The 25,812-nt window shown below is 41.3% G+C and overlaps 1 protein-coding gene and 1 long non-coding RNA gene across 7 annotated transcripts in view; one reads left to right on the forward strand and one right to left on the reverse strand.

Annotated features, from left to right (window-relative positions):
- Positions 1–593: 593 nt before the first annotated feature.
- Positions 594–4,047, reverse strand: LOC115898668. The gene is made up of 3 exons (XR_004058335.1): positions 3,948–4,047; positions 3,142–3,232; positions 594–824 (listed from the first exon to the last, which is right to left on the reverse strand). It is a non-coding gene; the product is annotated as an uncharacterized LOC115898668 (long non-coding RNA).
- The window catches only part of ZFX (zinc finger protein X-linked), a 69,259-nt gene continuing 46,827 nt past the window's right edge, over positions 3,381–25,812 (forward strand). Inside the window, exons 1-3 of one of the 6 annotated variants that reach the window (XM_030933874.1) lie at positions 3,819–4,187; positions 6,088–6,183; positions 7,097–7,207. The gene's annotated coding sequence lies outside the window, so the exon portion shown is untranslated. Of the gene's footprint in view, positions 3,652–3,818; positions 4,188–4,752; positions 6,184–7,096; positions 7,208–25,812 lie in introns of those variants that run through there. The other 5 variants (XM_030933875.1, XM_030933876.1, XM_030933880.1 and 2 more) reach the window with 5 other exon arrangements.

Below are 25,812 nucleotides of genomic sequence, written 5' to 3' on the forward strand. Positions count from 1 at the left end.
CTCCTTAAAGTGGCTCCTGAAAACTTTAACACACTCCTAGTAAGCTTAGATACTTTCTTCTTTTGCTTTCTGCTATAAGGAGATGTTCCTGGCTTATCTTATACTTTCCTGCTCCAGCCCTGGAATCAATCACTTCTCCCTTTCCTTTGGTGGAAAACTGTAGAGGCCCCAACTTGGACACCAGGGGTGCTCATTGCTACTGCTCATTGTTTCTAGGTCTCTATATTGATTTTTTAAATCTCTTTAGTGGAGCTAGTTTATTTGCTGTGCCCTGTGATTTATAATCCATGAAGAATTTGACTATTATATTCAGGAATTAAACAATATCTTGTTCAACTAATGACTCATGTAAAAAGCACTGCTTGAAAATCACCTATTTGCCAGTCATTGTTTATTTTAAAATTATTCTCCTTGGGAGAGTGTGTGGCTTACAGGCTCAGATGAAAAATTATTAATTGGCATTAATTATGGCCAACTGAATTCCAACAGAAGATGCAACTTGCTCACGCTAAGTATAACCTAAGTATCAGGTATCAGATAAATGGTTAATTTTTATAGGGTATGCTTAGTTCAATAAAACTAGGGCCTTTCTGGGGGAAGATAAATATTTTTTAATGTTTGGGATACAAAAAAAAAAAAAAAACCAGAATGACCACAACTTTATTCAAGAAGGTGTACATATTCTCATAAGCCAATAATGTATTACTTCTTATTTGAATTCCCATCAGTCTCTGATGTGGAGTGAAAATCAACAGCTTCTTTTTTGACTAATCTTTCTCCGGGAAAATGATTGAAAGGCCTTCTATCGTTTCTGGCTCAAGGACCTATAAACATGTCAGAGATTTTTAGTTAAGTTATTAAAACACTGTCAAAACCGTGAGTAAATGCTTTTAACTATCTGATGTACATTAACAGCTCTGAAGGAACAAATACATTTTAGCACGTAATCAAAATTCCTTTTACTGCTTTGAAACCAGCTATTTTGTATTCATAGCATTCTCTTTTGAAATGTTCTGCTCTCGACCTCCCTAGATAAAATTTCCTTTTATTATGTTTACTTGAGAAAATGAAAGTACTTAGGAATGTTTTTATTTTGCCTTACACAGCCTCCTTATTCGAGTTCCCCAAGGGCAAGCACATCTTTGTTACTTCCTGTGCCCAGAATTTTAAAGGTGCCTAATACGAAAACAATTATCAAAATTATCAAGGCAAGATAGGCTGCAGTAGGTCCTTTAAGTGCAAGATGTCTGGTGCTTAATTACCAAATGCTTTCAAGGATCTTAGGTGTCCTCAAGGTCCTATTGTGAGTACTTTCATAAAATGCATTTTGTATTTTATCACATCAAACAATTTCTGATCTCTGCTGTTTACACTTCCTTTTCATCTTCACTTTATCATGAGTATAATACTAACTAAGTGTACTTCTAGTGAAATGATTTTTATCATTGTTCTTTTACCAGTTTAACAATGTTCTTTACAGACTTCCATAAATGGGCTTAAAGAACAAATTACTTTTTTTTAAACTTAAGAAAATATAGTTGACCTTATCTGTATAGTCATCTATAAAATAACCGGACTTTATAAAGTTTGCTGGACTTTAATAAAGGTTTATCTAATCTAATAGAACTAGGCCATCCTTTCTTTGTTTCCCACCCAAGTTAACAGTCTCTTCCTGTATGAAAAGTAATGACAAAGGGCTTTTTGAAAGTATCAATCCCTAAACTACTTGTGATCTTTTAAACTGAGAAAACATCTTTTTCTTTTATGCTTGCCTTGGACACTGTTTTCTTAAGTGCTTTACACTGGTGGATGTATAAGTATTTGATGGCAATTATGGAAAAACTAACAATAATGGTGACATTAGGTTTTTCTGTCTTGAACATGCTGCTTACAGTTGCATGGATGATGAAGTGAGGCTCTATTCTTTTTTTTTTTTTTTTTAATAGAGACGAGGTCTCACCATGTTACCCAGGCTAATCTTGAACTCCTGGGCTCAAGTGATCCTCCCACCTCAACCTCCCAAAATGCTGTGATTACAGGAGTGAGCCAGGGAACTTGGCTTCCATTCTTGCCATACCGTAGCATCAAACTGAGGCCTTTGGAAAGTACTTAAACGCTGGTTATCAATGTTTTGAAATATTAATGTGGATGGCCGGGCACAGTGGCTCACACCTGTAATCCCAGCACTTTGGGAGGCCGAGGCGGGTGAATTACCTGAGGTCAAGAGTTCAAGACCAGCCTGGCCAACATGGTGAAACCCTGTCTCTACTAAAAACATAGAAAAATTAGCCAGGTGTGGTGGCACGCGCCTGCAATCCCAGCTACTCGGGAGGCTGAGTCAGGAGAATCGCTTGAACCCGGAAGGCGGAGGTTCGGTGAGCCAAGATGGCGCCACTGCACTCCAGCCTGGGAGTGCAAGAAGTATTAATGTGGGCACACAAAGTATTTCTCCTTTTTTTGTTTTTTGTTTTTTTTGATTGAAACAACATTGCTTAGTTTCACCTACCTTTCTGTAAAATTTCTGTGAAAGTCTCTATCACAGCCTGATGTAATTTTTATAAACAATGAATACATGCTGTTACTGTTTTTGAAAGGAAATTTAATCGCTTGGAAAAATTCAGACTAAAGCCCCGCGAGGAAAATTACCATCCAGTGCATGCTCAGAGATTTCTTCTTACTCTACTTTTGTTTTTCCTTTTTGAAAGCATTTGTGATTGAGAGATGTCTGAGGGAAGGGACAAATTGCATTCTGGGAGTTTTAAAGAGTTATGTCAGGCAACTAAAATACGTGGCCTCTGTATTTAGAGATTTCACAGCAGTATACTATTTGCTTTATAATTTTTGTGTTTCTTATTGTTTACAAATGTCTTTAACATTTAGTGCTGTGTGGAAGGATAGCATGCCAGATTCCAGATTAATGTAAAGACTCCACTATTTAACTTTTCCCTGGTAACTTTAAAACAGTTTGGGTTCCAAGTTCAGCATGGAAAGATAGCATAAACATTTAAACTAAGTAAAGTGCAAAATGCACATTTTTGAAGTTGGTAAGTGCTGTTTAATCATTTTCCTCTTCTCTCCCGTCTTGAAACTTCAAAAGGCTTGTTTAAGCAGTTTGTTTTTAAAAAAAAAAAAAATCCATACCCAATTGGGCTCCTCTCTATTAAGGAATGTGGAAAATTCATGATTTATGAAACGATGACACCAGTCTTACATTTCACAGGCTCCCCAAGCTCTGAAACACGGGTACATAGGAAAATACACAGAAAATTCCTGTTCTTTGCAACGTGCGAAACGTTTCAAAATGCAACTTTGCTCATCTCCCTCCCCCGTACAAACTAATAAAATCAGTTTGGCTCTCTGACTGCTTATTTTTAAAAAGTAGACGGCCTGGTAGGTGCTCTAGGGATAACCCTTCTCCCCCCACTCCACCCCCCTTCCCGCACACCCTTTTAGACTGGCAAGCCCATTTTCATTTTATTTCAAAGATTTTTTTTTTTTTTTTTAAAGTGAAGGCAGGGGACGGCGGGGGTTGCTAAATTTATCTTCCTCCCCAGCCACGGGGATGAAGAAAACACATTTACTGCGGGCGGGGGTCTGAGGGCCTGCAAACAACTCGAGCTGAAGCCTCGGCCAGGACTGGCGCGAGAGGCGGTAGGTCTCCGGGGAGGCCCCCGGGGGGCGGCCGCGGCCCACGGGACACGGTGGGGGGCGGCCGGGCCGCCTGCCTCTCCGCGGGGTCCGCCGACCGCGGCCCCGCGCGGGCTTTACGGCCGAGGCGGCGGCAGCGGCGCGTGTGGCGGCGGCGGGCGGGAGCGCGGAGGAGGTGGAAAGAAGGGGGGCGCTGTCACTGAGACTCCGGCCGCCGGAGACCCCGCCGCAGCGAGGCCACTGGGCTCCCCGGTCGCGGGGCGGGAACGGCGCCGACCCGGGGCGCCAGAGGAACCCACCGGGCGGAGGAGGGGGCCTGTCTATCCTTCCGCATTTTCCTGGGTCTCTCTCCCGGGCGGTGACGTGACGTGCTGACGGCGGGCCCGTGCCGGGGAGCTGGGCCGCTTTTTGTCAGCTCCGAGCTCGGCCCCTCCTCCCTCCCTCCGCCCGCCCCACCAGCCGGAGCCCGGCCCAGTGCTCCAGAGAAAGGCCGGCCTGCAGCACCCGCCACCGTCGCCGGCCGCCTGCACGCCCGTCCGGTGAGTCCCGGGTGCCGCCGCGGCCGCGGGGCCTAGTGCGCGCACAGCGGCCTGGTCTTGGCCTGGTCGGCGGCCCGCAAGGCGCCCTCCCGCGCTAGGCCGGGCGGCGTGGCGTGCGGCGCCGAGCAGGCCCCGAGGAGGCCGCAGTTAGGCCCGGGGAGGAGCCCGGCTGCCCCGAGCGGCGGCGGAGGCGCGCTCCGTAAGCGGGCGGGGGTTGGGGGAGGGTCGCCCGGTTATGCCGGAGGCGGCCGAGGGGCCCCGAGTCGGCTCCGCGGCCGACCCGGGGCACCGCGCCGGGGTGAGGCCTGGCGAGGAGGCGAAGGCTGCAGGCGTGAGGTGAAGGCCGCAGGCCGGCCGGGCCGATTTTCGCTATGTAAATATCGGTGGGGGGGGGGAGGGACGGGGGACAAGATGGCGGCGGCTCGGCGCCTGCTGCAGGGGACGATAGAGGGGGTTGCCGGGAGGGGGAGCCGCCATCTTGGAGGCGGTGTCTGGAGAGAAAATTCCGCTACAGCCCGTGAGGGGGGGTGGGAGAGCGGGCGGCGGCAGCAGCGGCGCCGGTGACGGGCCCCGGAGGCCCGGCGCGTTGGCGTGTGCGCGCGGAGGGGCGTGCTCGCTCCCCGTGGCGTCCATTGCCCTTGCCGCCATGATGAGCGCTCGGGCTCCAGGCGCTCGGCGGCAGCGCCACCTTCCTGCCTTGCCTTCCGCAGCCCCGTGACTGGCTGCAGTTTCCGCTGCGTTTCAGCTGAGCTGCCGCAGGCGGCGACCGCCGCCTCCCGGGCGCCGGGATTATTTCGCCCTCAGCGCCCCTGGCCCTGCGCCTTTACCCCGCGCCTGTAGCCACCCGAGGGCAGTCGGGGCAGGTGGCAGTCCGGACACCTGAGCTTACAGGGCATGCGGGACCCCAGGAAATGTTATTTTTGCTTAAGCCAAATCTATGTGGCTGCTAAGGTGTTTTCGATGCGGTTGTTTTCCCAACAATCTTTACCGCCCCGAGTATCTGAATAAAGAAAAATAAAGATTGATGGGAAAGTTTTTGCCATTCTTTTGTTCTATAGGAAAAAAAATTACACAACACGAAAGCGGAGGAATAAAATTTTGAATCATTCGTACTCATTTATGTGGAAACAACTTTCTTGAAAAACGATTTAAGCAATTAGTGATCTGTTAGTGGTATTTTTTTGATTGAGAAGTAAGAAGGGCAGACGTTTTTTATTTTCGTATTGGTGGACAACTTAGTGTGGTGCATATTGTGCATTTGCCTGTCATGTTATTTCGATTTTTCATTTGTGAAGTTTTAAGGCGGAGTTTCATCCCCTAACGTACTTTTTTTTATTGCACACTGTACAACTTTCTTGATAAACTGGGAGCCTACTGTTAGCGATGCACCGTGCTAGATGCTAAGAAACCTTAAAAAGGTTCTTGTAATGCAGACGGTGGCTGCAAGAAGTCTTATGTTTAGAGGTAGGTGGGGCAAGGTGAAATGCAGTAAAGTGAGAGGTACAACTAATTACTGGGATTTCCGAGGGAAGCAAGATTCCCATTGGAGGATCAGGGAGGGACGGGTTCCTGAAGTATTAATAGGTGGCATTTTGAGAAGGTTACCGAGGGATGGGTAGGACTTTGTTAGGTAGAGGTGGAGGTGGAGAAAGGACGTTTCAAGGGTGAAGCTTCTTCAGTAAACAGTAAGTATTTACAGTTTGGCAAAAGTGGATGGTATTGGTAGGGGAGTGGTGGGAATTTCAGGCTAGAAAAGTTAGATTGCAGAAGAGCTTGCTTGCCAGGTGAAGGGTCTTATACTCAATGGGGGGAGGCAGCAGGGGTGCCCTCAACTAGAAGAGTGTTGGCACACCTGAGCTGCACCTTGTTATTTACTTATTTATTTTTTATTTTGAGACAGGTTCTTGCTATATTGCCCCAGGCTGGTCTCGAACTCCTGGGCTCAAGCCGTTCTCCCGCCTCCCACTGCTGTCTGTTCCCTGAGCTGTGCTTTACGGTACTTAGTAGTTCCATTGGACTAGGAAAAGTTTCAGAGTTGAAAAATAATGAGAGTAGTAAGTTGATCAGTGTTTTTTTTTTTTTTTTTTTTTTTTTAATCAGAACGATTACAAGAATGTTCAGAAGTTAAGCAAATTTTGCTACTTTTGGAACGATGCGTCTCTGTTAAGACAGCTACTCCGTTTTTCTGTCGTGATTTCTCATCCGAAATAATCTTTTGCTAAGAGTTGTGAGAATTTCTATGGTACACAAATAGGGAGGGGTTTCTAACATTCGATTTACCATAGTTGGAAAGTACAGGACTAGTGCTGTGGATTATTTGACGAAAATGAGAAATGAGTATTCCCGTGGTAATTTATTTTTTATTTTTTATTTTTTATTTTTGAGACCGAGTCTTGCTCAGGCTGGAGTGCAGTGGTGTGATCTTGGCTCATTGCAACCTCTGGCTCCCGGGTTCAAGTGATTCTCCTGCCTCAGCCTCCCGAGTAGCTGGGACTACAGGACCCTGCCACGAGACGGGGTTTCATGTTGGCCAGGCTGGTCTCGAACTCCTGACCTCAAGTGATCTGCCTGCCTTGACCTCCCAAAGTGCTGGGATTACAGGCATGAACCACCGTGCCCTGCCTGTTTCCTAGAATTTTATGATGGAAACCTTTAGGTGGCATAGATACCCATTTTCAGTTTTTCCATTTTTCTGGACTGTAACAGGTCATGAGCAGCAGTGCTCCATGAAAGGCTGGAGGGAATGAGAGTCTCATGTTTATTATAAAGGGCTGTGGTTTAGAAAAGTTCGAAAAACAGTGCATTGCATAAAGCTGACTAGAAGTAAGTTGCGAAGGCGGGCTGTGGTTGTTGAGGTGTTAAGGGTAAACATAAACTTAGAAGAACCAGGTGCTTTTATATTTTGACAGCTGGGAAAGACATAGAAGAACTATTAAGAAGATAGAATTGTTTTGCTGCCCAGTACAGCAACAGTGGATGTTCAAGATTAAGATTAGAGTCAAGTTGTGTGATTAAGACAGGTAAGTGTGTAGTTTAGTTTCAATTAGAAATGGTTAAATATAAAATTATTTCTGCCTGAAAGGGTAGACCTTGAAACTTTGGAAAATTGACTGGTGGAACACCTTCGAATCCAACCACCCTGGATAAATAAGGTGTTAGTTTTTAATTTCTGTGTATTTTTCAGATAGATGCAGATTTCTTTTTTTAAGAAAACATGCTCACGAATGTGTTCCAGTTTTTTTTTCCACATTGCTTTTTGTAAATGCTTACTCTCATTGCAAATGCTTCCTCTCACTTAACCCATCTAGACTGATACTGTCACTGATAATCTTCTTTGTATTACTTGTTCTTGTGTACACTGGCAATTCCAAACTTTTTTTCACTCTTGAAACGACTCAGCTGGTCCTTGAAATCTCTCACCTTCAGCAAAGATTACCCAATCTTTTACTTCACTGAGAGGGGTAGATGGCCATCTGATAAAGAGCCAAGTCTCCCGCCCTTCCCCTTCGTGCCTTTCCTCTGTCTTCACCTAGGCCTTCCTCCTTTTGCCGCAGGGGGGATTGCGGGAGGGATTGCTCTCTCACAGGCCCCACTGCTGCTCTGCGCCTGCTCTTCGCCGTGGCTGCCTCTTTAGGGACCGAGCTCTGTCTGTGATGCCGTCTCTTGCATCATTATCCTCTCTTTACAGATATTCCTAGGTTTGCTCATCTTACAAAAACCTCACCTGTCTTCACTTTCTTTTCATCCCACTTATTCTTAAATCCAGTATTTCCCAAATTGGGAAACTTGCGCAGCATGTTAACAGGTGTATTATATAAAAGTGCTCTGTGTCTCAGAAACTCTGTGCCTTCTCTGTCTTCTATGGTGGGATTCCCCTTAATTTAGCATTTAATGTATTTTATTTGAACTGTGTGTTTATGTTTTTCTCTTCTACACTGTGAATATAGAGACAAGTTCTCATTTATCTTTGTCTCCAAGCAGTACCTGGCATATGGACCATTATCTCTAAAAGCAATCATTTCAGTTATTGGGTGCAGAGAATTTTATGTAGTTGAATAGTTTTCAGCTGTTCAAAATCAGGTATCCAGTCAGTGTGTTTTTTAACTAAGGGATATACATATTAAGGCATACTTATTAGGGCACCAGGTCAAGGAGTAACCCCCTCCCGCCACCCCTTATCTGATTGGAATATGGCCAGCCTATTCTTATTCCTGCCAAATTATTTTTCCAGACAACATTTTATAAAACCCAGGTATCTTGTAATTGTATTTTACTCAAAGGAAGTATACTCTAAGGAAATTGTGTGGCCTTAAGTACACAGCCATTAGGCATTTAAAAAATATATTTAAAAAGTGTTATGGAATATTTTAAAATTACTGAAAATCAGAATCACCCAGATTTAAGAGATCTTAATATTTTGCTACATATTTGATTCATATCTTTTTGTTGTTTAAAGAAATAAAATCTTACAGATTCAAAGGGTCCCTCCGCATCCTCTGTCTTCTTTTCACCAGAAGTAACCACCTGTACCAATATGTATGTACCAAAACAATATCAGGTTATTGCTTGTGTGTTGAACTTTACATAAACAGTATCATAACCATACCTTATATATTATTTTCACTTAACAGTGTGTTTTTGAGATTTATCCATGCAATGTGTTTATCTAGTCCAGCAGTTTTCAAAGTGTGCTCCAGGGATTCCTGGGGATCCCTAAGATTGTTTCAGGGGGTCCATGAAGTCAAAACTATTTTCATAATACTTTTTATTTGCCCTTTTCACCCACATTTTCGTGTATACTATAGGAATACTGTACAGAGGCTGCATGACATGTGGTGTCAAAATAGATGGAATGCAGAAACACTTATGGGAATCCAGCCGGCTTCTATTAAGCCAGACATGAAAGAGATTTGCAAAAATGTAAAACAGTGCCACTCATTTTATTATTATTTTTTGTTTAGAAAAATAGTTATTTTAAAATGCAGCCATAAAAAAGAACGAGATCATGTCTTTTGCTGAAACATGGATGGAGCTGGAGGCTATTATCCTTAGCAAACTAACAGGAACAGAAAACCAAATACCGAATATTCTCACTTACAAGTGGGAGCTAACTGATGAATACAAAGAAGGAAACAACAGACACTGGGGGTCTACTAGAGGGTGAAGGGAGGGAGGAGAGAGAGGATCAGAAGAGATAACTATTGGGTACTGGGCTTAAATACCTGGGTGGTGAAATAATCTGTACCACAAACCCCTGTACACAAGTTTACCTGTGTAACAAACCTTCACATGTACTCCCCAACCTAAAATAAAAGTTATAAAAAATATCTCAACCAAAGGGATAAAAAGAATTTAAAAAAGTATTTTTATGGGTTAATAAGTGCTTTTAAAGGTCTCAGTTTTAATTTCTAGTATGGTGAACATCTGTAGATACGACCCACATAAAAACTCTTTGTGGTCCTTAATTTTTGTTTTTTGTTTTGTTTTTTAAATTTTATTGTGCTCCTTAATTTTTAAGAATGCAAAGGAGTCCTGAGACCACGAAGTTTGAAAACTGCTAGTCTGGTTCATTCATTTTATTTGTATTTCAGTGTATAAATATACTGTGGTTTATTTATCTATTCTTGGAGGGACCGATAGGCTGTTTGCAGTTTCTGAATTTCAATTTCATACTGCTGTGAACATCCTTATACATGGTTTGTCTTTCTTGGGATTATATACATATAGTAGAAGTAGAATTGCTTCATTTAAGAAGTCTGTGCATTGTCAACTTTACTGGGAATTGCCAAAATGGCAAATTGTCTTCTATTTGACACTCCCGCCAGCTGTGTTTGATCCTGTTTCCCCAAATCACTGCCAAAGGATTAGATTTTGCAATTTTTTCCCAATCTGTTGGGTGTAAATGGCATCTCCTTGCTATTTGCATTTTGCATGTCTAAGATTACTAGTGAGGTTGACCTTTTTTCCTCCATATATTTATTGGCCATCAGAGTATTTTATGAATTGCTTGTGCATATATACCTTTGGTGCATTTTTCTGTTGGATTGTTGCCTCCTCCTTATTGGTATATGGGTTTTATTTATTTATTTTTATTTTTTTGAGATGGAGTCTTGCTCTATTGTCCAGGCTGGAGTGCAGTGGCACATGGTCTGGGCTCACTGTAGCCTCTGCCTCCCAGGTTCAAGCAATTGTCTTGCCTCAGCCTCCTGAGTAGCTGGGATAACAGACACCTGCCACCATGCCCCATTAATTTTTGTGTTTGCAGTAGAGACAGGGTTTCACCATGTTGGCCAGGCTTGTCTCAAACTCCTGACCTCAAGTGATCGGCCCTCCTTGGCCTCCGAAAGTGCTGGGGTTACAGGTGTGAGCCACTGTGGCCGGCTGGTTTATGGGTTTTATATTCTGGATACTAATTTGTGATTATATATACTGAAAATATCTTTTTCTGGTCTGTGGCTTGGCTTTTAACTCTGTGGAAAATTTTTTATGTAGGACTTCTTAATATGATGGTAGCCAGTTCTCAATTTTTTTCATTTATGGCTTGTGTTTTCTTAGGTCTTCAATAAATTCTTCCCTTACCCCAAGGTTGTAGTGATACTGTGCTTTTTCATATTTAGGTCATTAATTCACCGGAGTTTTTTCTCTATTGTGTGACGTAGGAATCATGTCTTTTTCATGTGGATTTATCAAATAGTTCAGCATTTCTCCCCACTGATTTGTAATGCAACTCCTGAGGTATATCATATTCCCACATATGTATCTGTTTTTAATTTCTCTCTTATGGTTTCATTGATCTGTTTGCCTATCTCAATATCTATATTATCCTGATTTAATAATAATGACTTTATAATTAAAACAATATATATTCTTTTCCTTCAGGATTATTTTAGCTATTTTCCTCCCTTTGCATATTTTGGGGTTAGTTTGTCAATTTCTGTGAAAACTGTTGGATTTTTATATTTGCCTCAAATTTATAGAATAAATACATAGATTCATGTAGATAAATGCTAATAGAGCTGGGATTTGAATTCTGGGTATGTGCTACTACTTTTCATAAAGCTCTTGCACAACTTTTATTAGATATTTTTGTTAGATACTGTGTAATTTTTGTTGTCATTGTGAATAGGATTTTCTTTTAGTTATAATTTCTATTATTGCTGATGTATAAGGATCACTGTTGACTTATATGTATTGATCAAGTAACCTTGCTGAACTCTCATCATATTACATGGATTCTGAGGTACACTTTTCCTACCTACATCTTCACATATCTGAAATCAAAATAGATCTTTGATGGTGTCCTATAATCACTGTTATCTAGGCAGCAGTCATGATGTAGTTATCATTGCCTGCACATGCACAAACTTGGTCAGGTCTCTTCATTTTGTCATCACTTTAAATGAGTATGTGCATTGTTGTATTGTTATTTCATGCCAAATAATAAAACTGGAGGTGGAAGAAATTGCGAAGTGGGTGTCTGCCTTGAAAGAAAATCCCATAAATAATAATGGATCATTTTAAGAAGTGCTGCATCACCAACACTCTTATTGGCAGAGCACGATATTGTTAGCAACAGTTGAACAGTTTTAAGTGGAAAAGCAATCCATAGTAGGACCTTGAATGTGAAGTTGTAGGAATACCTTAACAGTTTATTTTGCTGCTTTTTTTTTTTTTTGGAGAAGAAGTCTCGCTCTGTCGCCCAAGGTGGGGTGCAGTGGCACGATCTCGGCTCACTGCAACTTCCACCTCCCAGGTTCAAGCAATTCTCCTGCTTCAGCGTTCCAAGTAGCTGGGACTACAGGCGCACGCCGCCATGCCCAGCTAATTTTTTATATTTTACTCGAGAGGGTTTTACCGTGTTGCCCAGGCTGTTCTTGAACTCCTGAACTCAGGCAATCCGCCCGCCTCGGCCTCCCAAAGTGCTAGGATTACAGGCATGAGCCACTGCGCCTGGCCAATTTCTTTTGCTTCTTATGCACAAGATACGATAAAAGTCTGTCTAAATAAGTCTGAATAGTCTTGATAAATCTAGAATGAAAATCCTAGATAATAAGAAAATACTGTATCAGTTTAATTGGCAATGTTTTTTTCTTAGTCGTGTGTAAAATAAGGCTATAGCTTACAATTAGTATCTTCAGAGTCAGAGAAATGTAGTTGTAATAACAGTTCATGGCTGGGTGTGGTGGTTCACGCCTGTAATCCCAGCACTTTGGGAGGCCAAGGCAGGCAGACTTCGTCTCAAAACAAAACAAAAACAAACAAACAGAAACACAGTTCATAATTCTTTTGTATTTTCTAAGTAGTTTTCATGTCTGTGAATAATACAGTTTTATTTCTTCTTTTCCATTCCTTCTTGCCTCCTATTTCTTGTTCTGGTTTTACTGCATTGACTAATTCCTCTATTGAAGTGTTCAGTAGAAGCATTGATAATAATGGGCATCCTTCTCTAGTTTGATGGAGTGCTTCTAATGTTTTGTCATTAAATATGATATTGTAGTGGGCTTTTTTGAGAGGGGGTGCTGATGATATTTTTATTTATTTATTTATTTTGAAATGGGGTCTTGTTCTGTCGTCCAGGCTGGAGTGCAGTGGTGTGATCTCCGCCCACTGCAATCTCCACCTACTGGGTTCAAGCCATTTTCCTGCCTCAGCCTCCCAGGTAGCTGGGACTACAGGCATGTGCCACCATGCCCGGCTAATTTCTTTTTTTTCTTTTTTCTTTTTTTTTTTGTATTTTTGGTGGAGTTGGGGTTTCACCATCCTGGCCAGGCTGGATGATATTTTTTAGTTGCAGTTCTCTTTTACTTATAATTTTAGAGTTTCTACCGTGAGGAGGATTTTAATTTTGCTAATGCTTTTGCTACATCTGTTGGCGTGATGAAGTTCATTACTCTTCTGTTTTATTTTTAGTTTTTTTATTTTACATTTTGAGATGGGGTCTTGCTCTGTTGCCCAGGTGGGAGTGCATGGCTCACTGCAGTCTTGACCTTCTGGGCTCAAGCCATCCTCCCACCTCAGCCTCCCAAGTAGCTGGGACCATAGGCATGTGCCACCATGCTGGGCTGATTTTTAAAATTTTTTTGTAGAGACAGTCTTGCCATGTTGCACAGGCTAGTCTTGAACTCCTGGTCTCAAGCAGTTGTCCTGTCTGGGCCTCCAAAAGAGCTGGGATTATAGGCGTGAGCTACAGCGTGGGTCCTACATTTTCTATTTTAAACTGTTTTTGGATTCCTGGATATTTGCATATCTTTGTTATTGCCATGTACTTTTCCTTTTTTATGTAATCTTGTTTGGATAACAAAGTTATATTAATCTCACAAGATAAATTGGGGAGTATTTCTTTCTTTCTTTCTTTCTTTTTTAAACAGTTGCTATTTAATAGAGACAATCTGTTTCTTTTCTTTTTTTGGAGACAGAATCTCTGTCGCCCAGGCTGGAGTGCAGTGGCATGAGCTCGGCTCACTGCAATCTCCACCTCCCTGGTTCAAGTGATTCTCCTGCCTCAGCCTCCTGAGTAGCTGGGATTACAGGTGCCCGCCACCATGCCCGGCTAATTTTTGCAGTTTTTAGTAGAGGCGGGTTTCACCATGTTGGCCAGGCTGGTCTCGAACTCCTGACCTCAGGTGATGGGCCTACCTTGACCTCCCAAAGTGCTGGGATTACAGACGTGAGCCACCTTGTCCGAGCAAGGCGATCTGTTTCTTAAAAGTAAGAACTCATCTGTGAAATTATCTGTGCTTGGTGTCTTCTGAGTGTAAATTTGTGGTTTCTGATAATTGTTTCTTTCATGATGATAAGTCTTTTTTTTGGCTGTTCTTGAGGTTTTTTTGGTCATTTATACAAAATGAACAATTTTATAGAAAAATATTAAATTTCAGATGCGTTATTACAAAATACAGATTTCCCCGATGACTTTTGAAAACCTAATTTTGTTAGTTTGTTCCTTTTTTTCTGATCAGTATTGCCAGTAGCTGCCTTTATTATTAGACTTTTAACATAGTTATTTTTATTGATCCTTTCTATTTCTACTCCTGTGGTTAATATTTTCCTTCTGTTTTATTTGCATTCATTCTGACATTTAAAAATTTAGAGGCTTAGCTCATTCATATTTAATCTATTTTTATAATATATACACTAAAAACTATGAAATTTTCTCTAGACTATAATTGGACGCTATTTTAAAAAATTGAAATTTTTTTTTTTTTTTTGAGAGTGGGTCTCGCTCTGTCACCCAGGGTGGGGTGCAGTGGTGTGCTCTCGGCTCACTGTAACCTCCGCCTCCCGAATTCAAGTGATTCTCTTGCCTCAGCCTCCTGAGTAGCTGGGATTACAGACGTGCACCAGCATACCCGGCTAATTTTTGTATTTTTAGTAGAGACAGTGTTTCACCGTGTTAGCCAGGCTGGTTTCAAACTCCTGACCTCAGGTTATCCACCCGCCTCGGCCTCACAAAGTGCTGGGATTACAGACGTGAGCCACTGAGCCCAGCCAAAAGGTACATATTTATGGGGTAGAGTCATTATGTACATGTATACAATGTAATGGTCAAATCAGGGTAATTAGCATATCTGTCACTTCATCATTTATCATTTCTCTGTGTTGGGAACTTTCAACATCCTTTCTTCTAGATATTTGAAAATACACAATGAATTACTTTTAACTATAATCACCCTACAGTGCTATAGAACACTAGAACTTATTCCCCCTATTTAGCTATAATGTTGTATCTGTTAACCAGCCTCTCCCTATGTCTGGATACTATGATTTTTGATATGAATTGGTTTTTATTATTTAGTTCTAAATATATCGTGATCTCCATAATTTTCCTGTTGCCCATTAAAATTATTTAGAACTTTGTATTTACAGGATTTTCTTTTTGTATTACTGTTATCTCTGTGATATTTGTTTCTAATTTTATTGTATTATATTTGGGGAACATTGAGATGCAAAAATCAACTGTTTCTCTATACCAGCAGCAAACAATTTGAAAATCAAATTTGAAAACTAATGTAATTTATAGTAAAGTCAAAGAACATCTGATACCTTGAAATAAATCCAACAAAGTGTACCAAGGCCTTCAATAAAAACCTTACTAAAATAAATGAAAGAAGACCTAAATTAATGGAAAGAGATAACCATGTTCATTGGATTGGAAGTGTCAGTATTGTAAAGATGTCAGTTCTCTCTAAATTGATATATACTGAAGTTCAGTGCAATCGCAGTAAATATCTCAATAGGGCTGTTGCTGCTGCTGCTGCTGCTGCTTTTTTTTCATTTGGATAGGCTGGTTCTCAAATTTATATGGAAAGGCACAGGGCCAAGAATGGCAAAGGCAATCTTGAGAAAAAGTTGGAAGACTTACACTAACATATATCAACACTGATTATAAAGCTACAGTGATTAAATTAGTGGGCGCAAAGCCAGATTGACCAATGGCACAGGATAGAGTCCAAAAGTTGACCTACACGTACAAGGTCAGTTGATTTAAAGATAGGTGTATTGGGATTTTGATTGAATGTAGAGGTTAATTAAGGGAGAATTGATACTACTAATCTTACATATTCTTTTTTTTTTCTTTAAAGACAGTCTCCCTCTGTCGCCCAGGCTGGAATGTAGTGCAGTGGTGCAAATTTGGCTCACTGCAACCTCTGCCTTCTGTGTTCAAGTGATTTTTCTGCCTCAGCCTCCCGAGGCTTTTGTATTTTTAGTAGAGACGGAGTTTTACCATGTTGGCCAACGTGGTCTCAAATTCCTGACCTCAAGTGATCTACCTGCCTCAGCCTCCCAAAGTGCTGGGATTACAGGTGTGAGCCATTGCACCTGGCCCTAATGTAACATATTCAAAAGCAAGATTGCTTTCTGTATTTGTCTTAAAAGAAAAGAAAAAAAAAAGAAATCCCTAGCTAGGCGTGGTGGCGCATGCCTGTAGTTCTAGCTACTCGGAAGGCTGAGGCAGGAGAATCGCTTGAACCCGGGAGGTGGAGGTTGCAGTGAGCTGAGATCGTGCCATTGCACTCCAGCCTGGGCAACAAGAGTGAAACTCTGTCTAAAAAAAAAAAAAAATTCCCACACAGTAGAGTTTTTAATTACTCTTATCAGTGGGATTTTTTCCTTCTTAAGTGTTTACATAAGAAAGCTTTTGTCTTCAAATATATTAATTTTGTACCAGCACACCTTATGAATTCATATTGATAATAGTTTTTCAGTTGATTCTCTTGGATTTCCTAGATACAACATATGCAAATAAGTTTAATTTCCTTCAAATAATAATTATGTCTTGTATTGTATTTCATCATCTTACCTAATTGTACTGGCTGGCATTTCTCACACAACCCTATAATAACAGTATTAATGGCCATTCTTGTCTTAATTTTGACTTTAGAGGGAATACTTCTAATGTTTTACCTTAGGTTTAATAGATGTCTTTTTTTTTTTTTTTTTTTTTTGAGGCGGAGTCTCGCTCTGTCGCCCGGACTGGAGTGCAGTGGCCAGATCTCAGCTCACTGCAAGCTCCGCCTCCCGAGTTTACGCCATTCTCCTGCCTCAGCCTCCCGAGTAGCTGGGACTACAGGCGCCCGCCACTTCGCCCGGCTAGTTTTTGTATTTTTAGTAGAGACGGGGTTTCACCGTGTTAGCCAGGATGGTCTCGATCTCCTGACCTCGTGATCCGCCCATCTCGGCCTCCCAAAGTGCTGGGATTACAGGCTTGAGCCACCGCGCCCGGCCAATAGATGTCTTTTTGTTATCAAGTGATGACTGACATCATTCTCATATCCCAAAACACACATTCTGACATGAACTGGTTTAAGATTGCATATACTTAAGTATTTTTTAAACACCTTTATTGAGATAAAGCTATTATTAAATCTACCCTTTAAAATGTACATTTCAGTGGTTTTTTAGTAGATGCAGAGTTCTGTAACTATTACCACTAATTAGAACATTTTTGTCACCCCAAAAAGAAACCCTATACCTATTGGTAATCACTCTCCTCTCCCCGCTGCCTTCATCCCCTAGCAACCATTAATCTACCTTCTGTCTGCATGGATTTGCTTGTTCTTGACGTTTCATATAAATGGAATCGTATAACGTGATCTTTCATGTCTGGCTCCTTTCACTTAGCATATTGTTTTCAAGGTCATCCATGTTTTAGCATTTATCCTGTTTATTTAATTTTTTTAACTGTTAAATATCTATCCCAATTTGACTGAAAAGTTTGCTTTAAATCAAAAGTAGACGTTCAGTTTCAACTTTTCAGCATGTATTGAGAATATCAGGCGGTTTATTTTTTGACCTATTAATTTGGGCCATTATTTGGCTCCATCCGTGAATTTTAGAGTACCCATACTGTGCCAGGGTCTGTGTCTGTGTGTGTGTGTGCGCGTGCGTGCATACGTGTACATAGATGATAGATGTGCTTTTTTTTTTATTTACGTGATGGATCACATTTGCAGATACTTGACTTGGGATTCATAATTAACCAAGTTTGTAGTTTGGTTAAGTTATTTTTGTTAGGTTTTTTTTTTTTTTTTTTGAGACAGAGTTTCGCTCTGTCGCCCAGGCTGGAGTGCAGTGGCGTGATCTCGGCTCACTGCAACCTCTGCCTCCCGGGTTCAAGCGATTCTCCTGCATCAGCCTCCTGAGTAGCTGGGACTACAGGCACCCGCCACTAAGCCAGGCTAATTTTTGTTTTTTTAGTAGAGATGGGGTTTCACCATATTAGTCATGCTGCTCTTGAACTCCTGACCTCAGGTCATCCTCCTGCCTTGGCCTCCCAAAGTGCTGGGATTACAGGTGTGAGCCACCATGCCCAGCCTAGGTTTTGTTTTAAATGGTAAATTAGTTTTGTAAAAGGAGTTGAGAAAGCTTTCTTCCTCAATTCAGATAGTTTTCTTAAAAGGCGGGGTATGGAGCTCAGGCCTGTAATCCTAGCAGTTTAGGAGGCTGAGGTGAGAGGATCACTTGAGCTCAGGAGTTCGAGACCAGCCTGGGCAACATAGAGAGACTTCGTCTCTATTAAAAAAAAAAAAAGCTTTGGGGAAAGACTGGAGCTTTTTGAAAGGGGTAACATTAGACAACTTTTCTCTTTTCTTTTTTTTTTTTTTTTTTTTTGAGACGGAGTCTCGCTCTGTTGCCCAGGCTGGAGTGCAGTGGCCGGATCTCAGCTCACGGCAAGCTCCGCCTCCCGGGTTCACGCCATTCTCCTGCCTCAGCCTCCTGAGTAGCTGGGACTACAGGCGCCAGCCACCTTGCCCGGCTAGCTTTTTTTGTATTTTTTAGTAGAGACGGGGTTTCACCGTGTTAGCCAGGATGGTCTCGAACTCCTGACCTCGTGATCCGCCCGTCTCGGCCTCCCAAAGTGCTGGGATTACAGGCTTGAGCCACCGCGCCCGGCCCTCTTTTCGTTTTTAAAAGATACGGGGGTTTTACCCTGTTGCCCTGACTGGAGTGGAGTGGGACAATCATAGCTCACTCTAGCGTTGAACTCTTGGGCTCGGGTGATCCTCCCACCTCAGCGTCCTGAGTAGCTAGGACTACAGACATGCGCCACCATGGCTAGCTAATTTTTTTGTTTTTGAGACTGAGTCTCACTCTGTTGCCCAGGCTGGAGTGCAGTGATGTGATCTCGGCTCACTGCAACCTCTGCCTCCTGGATTCAAGTGATTCTCGTGCCTCAGCCTCCCAAGTAGCTGGGACTACAGGCGCGAGCAACCACGCCCAGCTAATTTTTGTATTTTTAGTAGAGATGGGGTTTCACCATGTTGGCCAGGCTGGTCTCGAACTCCTGACCTCAAGTGATTCACCCACCTCGGCCTCCCAAAGTGCTGGGATTACAGGCATTAGTCACCATGCCCAGCTGCCTAGCTAATTTTTAAAATTATTTTGTCAAGATGGAGTCTAGCTATTTTGTCCAGGTTGGTCTTGAACTCCTGGCTGCAAGTGATCTCCTGCCTTGGCTTCCCAAAGCACTGGGATTACAGGTGTGAGCCACTGTGCTCAGGCCCCTCCCCCCTTTTAAAAAAATATTCATGATGATTGGATTTTCTTTTATTGAGTTAATGCTGGTAATTTACATTTCCCCTCAATGTGCTAGTGTAGAATTCTAGACCATTTTCATACAAGTCGTTTTTTTTTTCTGTATCTATGTTTTTTTTTCTTATCTCAAATTATATATGTTTGTGCTTTCTTCCAGTTTCTTCCCCTCTTTTAGATTATGATCTCGTATTTTATTGTCTTCCCAACTCCCTGGAAAAAGCCTAGTTTGGAGATTTTTTTGGGGTAAAAATTAGCTGGCTCCCTAGCTTTGCTCCAGAGAATGGTCATGAAAGTAATGGTTGCTGATAGTCAACCTGGAGCATGCCTATTGTTGGTCTTGTGAGAAGCAGGTGTATTTCAAACCTGCCCCCGCATTGCCCAGCTTGTTCTTTTCTTTTATTATTTTTTTAATGATTAAAGGATTAAATTCCATGTGCAAAACACATTGCTAATTGCATTGGCAAAAGATCAATGTAAAAATACCCCACAATTCTAGAACTGTCCATTTAAAATATTTGTTCTAGTTGTTGAAAGGCCTAGTGTTATATTCTTGCCGGTGTTTAAGGTGTACAGAGAATACTGTAAGTGTTAACACTGAGTTTACAGAACCTCATAGGCCCAAAGTAATGTATTTAGGAAAAGCAATAATAGTAAGTATGCATTCATGTAGGTGAGATACAGTATGGTCAGTATGAGTCAAATTACAGTGTTGGTGATCAGTGACAAGAGAGTTGGCAAGACAATTATGTTAAGAAAGGTCATAGTTTAAGAATATTTAGGACCGGGCGCGGTGGCTCATACCTGTAATCCCAGCACTTTGGGAGGCTGAGGCAGGTGGATCACCTGAGGTCAGGAGTTTGAAACCATCCTGGCCAACATGGTGAAACCCTGTCTCTACTAAAAATACCAAAAATTAGCTAGGCATGGTGGCGCATGCCTGTAATCCCAGCTACTTTTGGGAGGCTGAGGTAGGAGAATTGCTTGAACCTGGGAGGCGGAGGTTGCAGTGAGCTGAGATTGTGCCATTGCACTCCAGCCTGGGCAACAAGAGTGAAACTCCGTCTCAAAAAGAAAAAGAAAATTTAGAATGTTTTGAAAACTGTAGGCCGGGCGCGGTGGCTCAAGCCTGTAATCCCAGCACTTTGGGAGGCCGAGACGGGCGGATCACGAGGTCAGGAGATCGAGACCATCCTGGCTAACACGGTGAAACCCCGTCTCTACTAAAAAGTACAAAAAACTAGCCGGGCGAGGTGACGGGCACCTGTAGTCCCAGCTACTCGGGAGGCTGAGGCAGGAGAATGGCGTGAACCCGGGAGGCGGAGCTTGCAGTGAGCTGAGATCCGGCCACTGCACTCCAGCTTGGGTGACAGAGCGAGACTCCGTCTCAAAAAAAAAAAAAAAAAAAAAAAAAAAACTGTAAACCTGCAAGGCATGATTTTTACAACTAGTTACCAGAAAATGAAGGAAAGCACTTAATTAGCTTGAATAAAGTAACATGAAAGCGAGAATGCACTAATTTAAAAAAACCCCAAATCCTAATATGGTATCAGAAAGGTTTTCTTTTCTTTCTTTCATTTTTTTGAGATGGAGTCTCGCTCTGTCGCCAGGCTGGAGTGCAGTGGCACGATCTTGGCTCACTGCAACCTTTGCCTCCTGAGTTCAAGCAATTCCCCTGCCTCAGCCTCCTGAGTAGCTGGGACTACAGTTGTGCACCACCATGCCTGGCTAATTTTTTGTATTTTAGTAGAGACAGGGTTTCACCATGTTGGCCAGGATGTTCTCGATCTCCTGACCTTGTGATCCGCCCACCTCAGCCTCCCAAAATGCTGGGATTATAGGCGTGAGCCACCGCGTCCGGCCAGAAAGATTTTCTAATACAAGGAGACATATTGCTCATTGAGAAGGGGTTTGATAAGAAAAGAACTTACTAAGTTAACAACTATGTTAATGACTAGTTCAGAGATAAATTAAATGCCCAATTTTGGGAAAAGTAGCAGGTGCAAGGAAAAGGAAATGTGTAAGAAAACAGTTTCTGATACTTAAACTTTTCTTCATCATGTGCTGCATTTGACAGAAATTAATCTTTTAAAAATTTTACCTAGGATGGTTTTATTTCATTTATTCCATGTACAGCGTAGTCTAAATCTCCACTTGATACTGTGTCAAAATACTGTCTTCATCCTTCGATTACATTAAGTGTTTCTCACACTGCTTGAACTAAGTCTGCACCTAAAGGTAGAGTACTTCAGTAGAGGAAACGTGAATAGAATTTCTTTTCAGAATTTCAGCAAAAACTAGTAAGCTACTTTAAAGTTTTTCACTATGAAATAAACGAGTGATCCAAAGAGTTGAGTTGTTTTACTCATTCCATTATGATATATGGTAGAATGTTATGTAATGAACATGGATATTGCTAAATTGTTGAATGCATTAAATGGCGATACTTTATTAAGGAGGTTCTACTGCTTTAAATATCTGAAAACAAGTTAGAAAGTGTGTGCATTTCCTCACATCAAGCTAAGTCTTAAAAGCATTTAAAACAGTGTAGTGTTTGTAGCTCATTGGTACAAGTAAGTTCAGAGAGTATTATGTCAACTCTTAATCTGAGCAGGAATAGGGGCTTTGAGAAAATCAGGCTTTAAGAAGGTTTGTCATTTTAGGGCCAAGTTTTAATAGATTGTGAAAGTTTGGACTCTTAGATTTTAAACAAACAAAACCTTGAAATTACTGAGTGGCTCAACATGGTTTTATGGAAAAACTAATACAAAAACTTGGCCTTGAATATTTGAGCAAAGCCTACAAAAGTTCCAAATGGGACAGGGCAAGGAAGGATGGGGCTCTGTTTACAATAGTAGATATTTTCTTTTCCCCTTCTTGACATGGAGTAGGCAGGACTGTTTGAAAATAAAATATTCTTTTCTTAGATAATGGAATTTGAATTAGTTATTAGATTAATACTGATTATATACATTTTCCTTCCTTTTAGAGTAGTTGATCTGTTAAGTGTTGATAGAGTTGTAACCTTCCACTACTATTGATTTTTTTTTATTGGTGTCTCATAGGTTCTTTTGCTTTTTTTTATATTTACATATTTCCATGCTGTTTTATTTGGCACATAAAAATTCATAATGACTTCAAATTCAACATAGACTAGAGAACACACACATTTTTTCTTCTTCTTTTTTTTTTTTTTTTGAGACAGAATCTCGCTCTGTCGCCCAGGCTGGAGTACAGTGGCGCATCTTGGCTCAATGCAAACTCCACCTCACGGGTTCACGCCATTCTCCTGCCTCAGCCTCCCGAGTAGCTGGGACTGCAGGCGCCTGCCACCACGCCCGGCTAATTTTTTCTATTTTTTTTAGTAGAGACAGGGTTTCACCGTGTTAGCCAGGGTGGTCTCGATCTCCTGACCTTGTGATCTGCCCGCCTTGGCCTCCCTAAGTGCTGGGATTACAGGCATGAGCCACCGTGCCCAGCCTATTTTTTCCTTCCTTCTAAAATCACATAAAGAATGTAAAAAGAAATCCAGAGAAACAAGAAAACCTCAGCGGTATGAATCAGAATATGATGAATTTCTGGTTGAATAAAGCAATTGGAAATCAATTAATGGCAAAACCCAAGAGAGCTTAGTGAACGTGTGACCTTATTCAGAAAGTAGAAAACACCAGCCAAGAATTGGTATCCTGCAGTACCACCAACATCAAAAGCAGGGAGGCACTTGGAGATTGAACAAGCCATGAGTACAGCCAGATAATTGAAGCCATGGAAAACTAAACCATTTACCTATTAGTATAGGTGCCTGTAATGGTTTTCCTGCTGGAATAATGCCCAAAATTCAGCTCTCTGAATTGCTTGTTTGTCCATAGGAAATTCCAAAGTGAGTGCTGTATAGCAAGAAAGATAGGGGCAGTAGTTTAGGTAGCTTGCAGATATCCTGAAGGATATTGACCCTCCAGTACCTGGAAGATGGGATACTCTTCCACCATTAAAGGAGAACCTGGCTGGTTACATGATTTTTTTCTCGCCTATGGACTCATTCTAGATAGGACTCCTGTGATCTGAATTTAAGTTTATTGTTGGGCAAACAGGAATTCTCACATGGGCTGAACAAGTTCACCCCAGCAGTCAGAATATAACTCTAGTCTAGACCCTCATCTGCAAATAGGAATAGACAACCAGGAAGAGCCATGCTTTTCAGGAAAACCAGCAGTTTGAAAGAGAGGCACCAAATTCAACTAACTGAATAATGAAACACCAGAGGAGACAGTGTATATAGGGTACAGAATAAACTGTAAATCCACAGATTTGGGAAGATATCGTGTCCACCCAAAAAGGAAAAGATTGCTATGGAAAAGAAACTACTGGAATTAACATATGATCTTTTAAAAATTCAGTAGATGGAGTGAAGATCAAATTAGCTAGCTTAGAAGAAAGAATTCAGGGATTCTCTGAGAGTATAGCAGAAAGACAAAGATAAAAAATATGAGAGAAAAGTTAAAGCAATACAGAAGCTAGATTTAGTAGCCTTTAAAAGGCCTGTAATAAAAATACTACTAAGAACAAATAGAGAAAATGGAGGAAAGTTATAGAAACGAGAAACTTTCCTGAGTTCAAGAAGGGCTCAAGTCTTGATTGAAAGGCCCCACATGGTCTGCATGTGTGAAGAGGAGAACTTATTAGAGTGGTAGCAGTGAGAATAAAGAGGAAGTGATAAATTTAAGAGTTACTGGCTTTGAGATGAATTTAATTTAAAGGCTGGTATAGTCAGAGAAGTGAAATATGACTCCAGATTTGAAAATGAGATATCTAGAGAAATGATAGCTAACGCTGAACAACATGGGGGGAAAATTAGGAAAGAAATGTAGCTTAAGAGAGAAGATGTTAATTAGGCCTTAAATATAAGTTTTCACCAGTTCTGATTTCCCTCTAAGAAAAATTGTTATAGACACATTTGCCTTTGTTTGCCTTTCCTGCAGCTTAAGCATTCCTTCTACCATGTATAATAAAATTTGGTTCTCTGAGTGTGACTTAGTGAGAAGAGTTAGAGTTGAGTCACAGAATTAACAGGCATTGAGGTTTTGGGAGACCAAAAGCAGAAAAGTGATTTTTATATGGATATTAGCTGCAGAAAGCAAAGTGAATAAGTAAGAATCCTGTTAACTTGCCCAAGAGGGAGATCACAGAAGTGTCTAAGCATCAAAAGATATAAAACAAATAAATTATATCTGTGATCCCTAATTTAACATCGATAAAATGCCATTGCTATACCCGTTAACTTTTATTGCTTTATTATATAATTTATTTATAATTCCCTTCTTCTAGGATGATATTGCTTTATTTTAAAGAATGGAAGGAAATTTTTGTGAATTTCTTGGGTTCTCCGAGCCCATTATTTCCCTTAAAACTATACGTTTTTCTTTTCTTTCTTTTTTTTTTTTTTTTACTTTCTGCCCTCACAATGTGTTCCCAAAAACTACGTTTTTCCACTGTGAATTATTTCAGAAGCATTTTCAGGATCGTGATTCTTGTAACTGGGAAGGGAATATCTTACTGAATTTGAGGTGTTATTGAGGAAATATCTTGAGGGCGTTTGATAGTAAGACTAAATGTTAGTACTTGTTCACCCAAGTTCTGAGATTCTTGGTTCTCTGAACCATCCTGCTTATTTGTCTTTAGGTTCCACTGATCTCTGGGTTTGGTTTGTACTACAGAGGCATGGATACCGTCAGTTACGTTATCACATACCTTCTTACACCCTTCCTTTGTCACATCTGAGAACTCCTGAGTAGGTTCTGTTCTGAGAACACAGTTTCATTCTGATTGTCAAAGGGAATTAGTATTCTAACTCCAGAGGGGTTACAAAGTTGAGGTATAGTCATCTCTGTTTAGAATGTTTGAATTTTTGTAATGACAAAACAAGGGAAAATGACCAGGCAAAACAGTAGTTTGTTGAATAATTACCGCTCACTTGAGATGAGTAGGCACCCCCATGTGGGCCAGAATATCTGTTAGGAAATGCATATGATATAAAAGGATGGGAAGAAAGCAAATCAGTCTGTTAATGGTAGCTTGGGTTAATATTGTAGAGCCCCTGAGTATTGAGGAACTGCTGAAGTGTTCAGAGCAGGGAAATGCTATGATCAAAGCAGTGCTTCAGGAGGGTTAATCTGCCTACAGATTGCAGAAATGCCTCAATACTTGGCACCAGCCCTTACGTGTAATAATAGAGTTTCTAGTCATTTGTTGTGTGAGTGGAAGAAAGGAGTAAGGCCAGTCCAGAGGCTATTTTCATCCCCCAGGGATCAGGAAATACGAAGCTGAGTGGGAATGGTAACTAGGAATAAGAAAAAAAAAGGATGGATTCTTGAGAAGTTGAGGAGAATTGACAATATCTGGCAATCTGACTCTGAGCAGGGAAGAAGAAAAAGGCCATAGTGGTCATATCAGAAGGCTGGGTTTTATCCAGATGACAATATTCAACAGTCTGTTGGACATGTTAGGATGATTTTGGGAATAATTGTTGTGGAAATAGTAGTTGAAACCATGGGAATAAAGAGAAAGCAGAGGCCGGGCGCGGTGGCTCAAGCCT

This window comes from Rhinopithecus roxellana, chromosome 7 (genome assembly GCF_007565055.1).
Source record: "Rhinopithecus roxellana isolate Shanxi Qingling chromosome 7, ASM756505v1, whole genome shotgun sequence".
NCBI classification, from domain to species: domain Eukaryota; kingdom Metazoa; phylum Chordata; class Mammalia; order Primates; family Cercopithecidae; genus Rhinopithecus; species Rhinopithecus roxellana.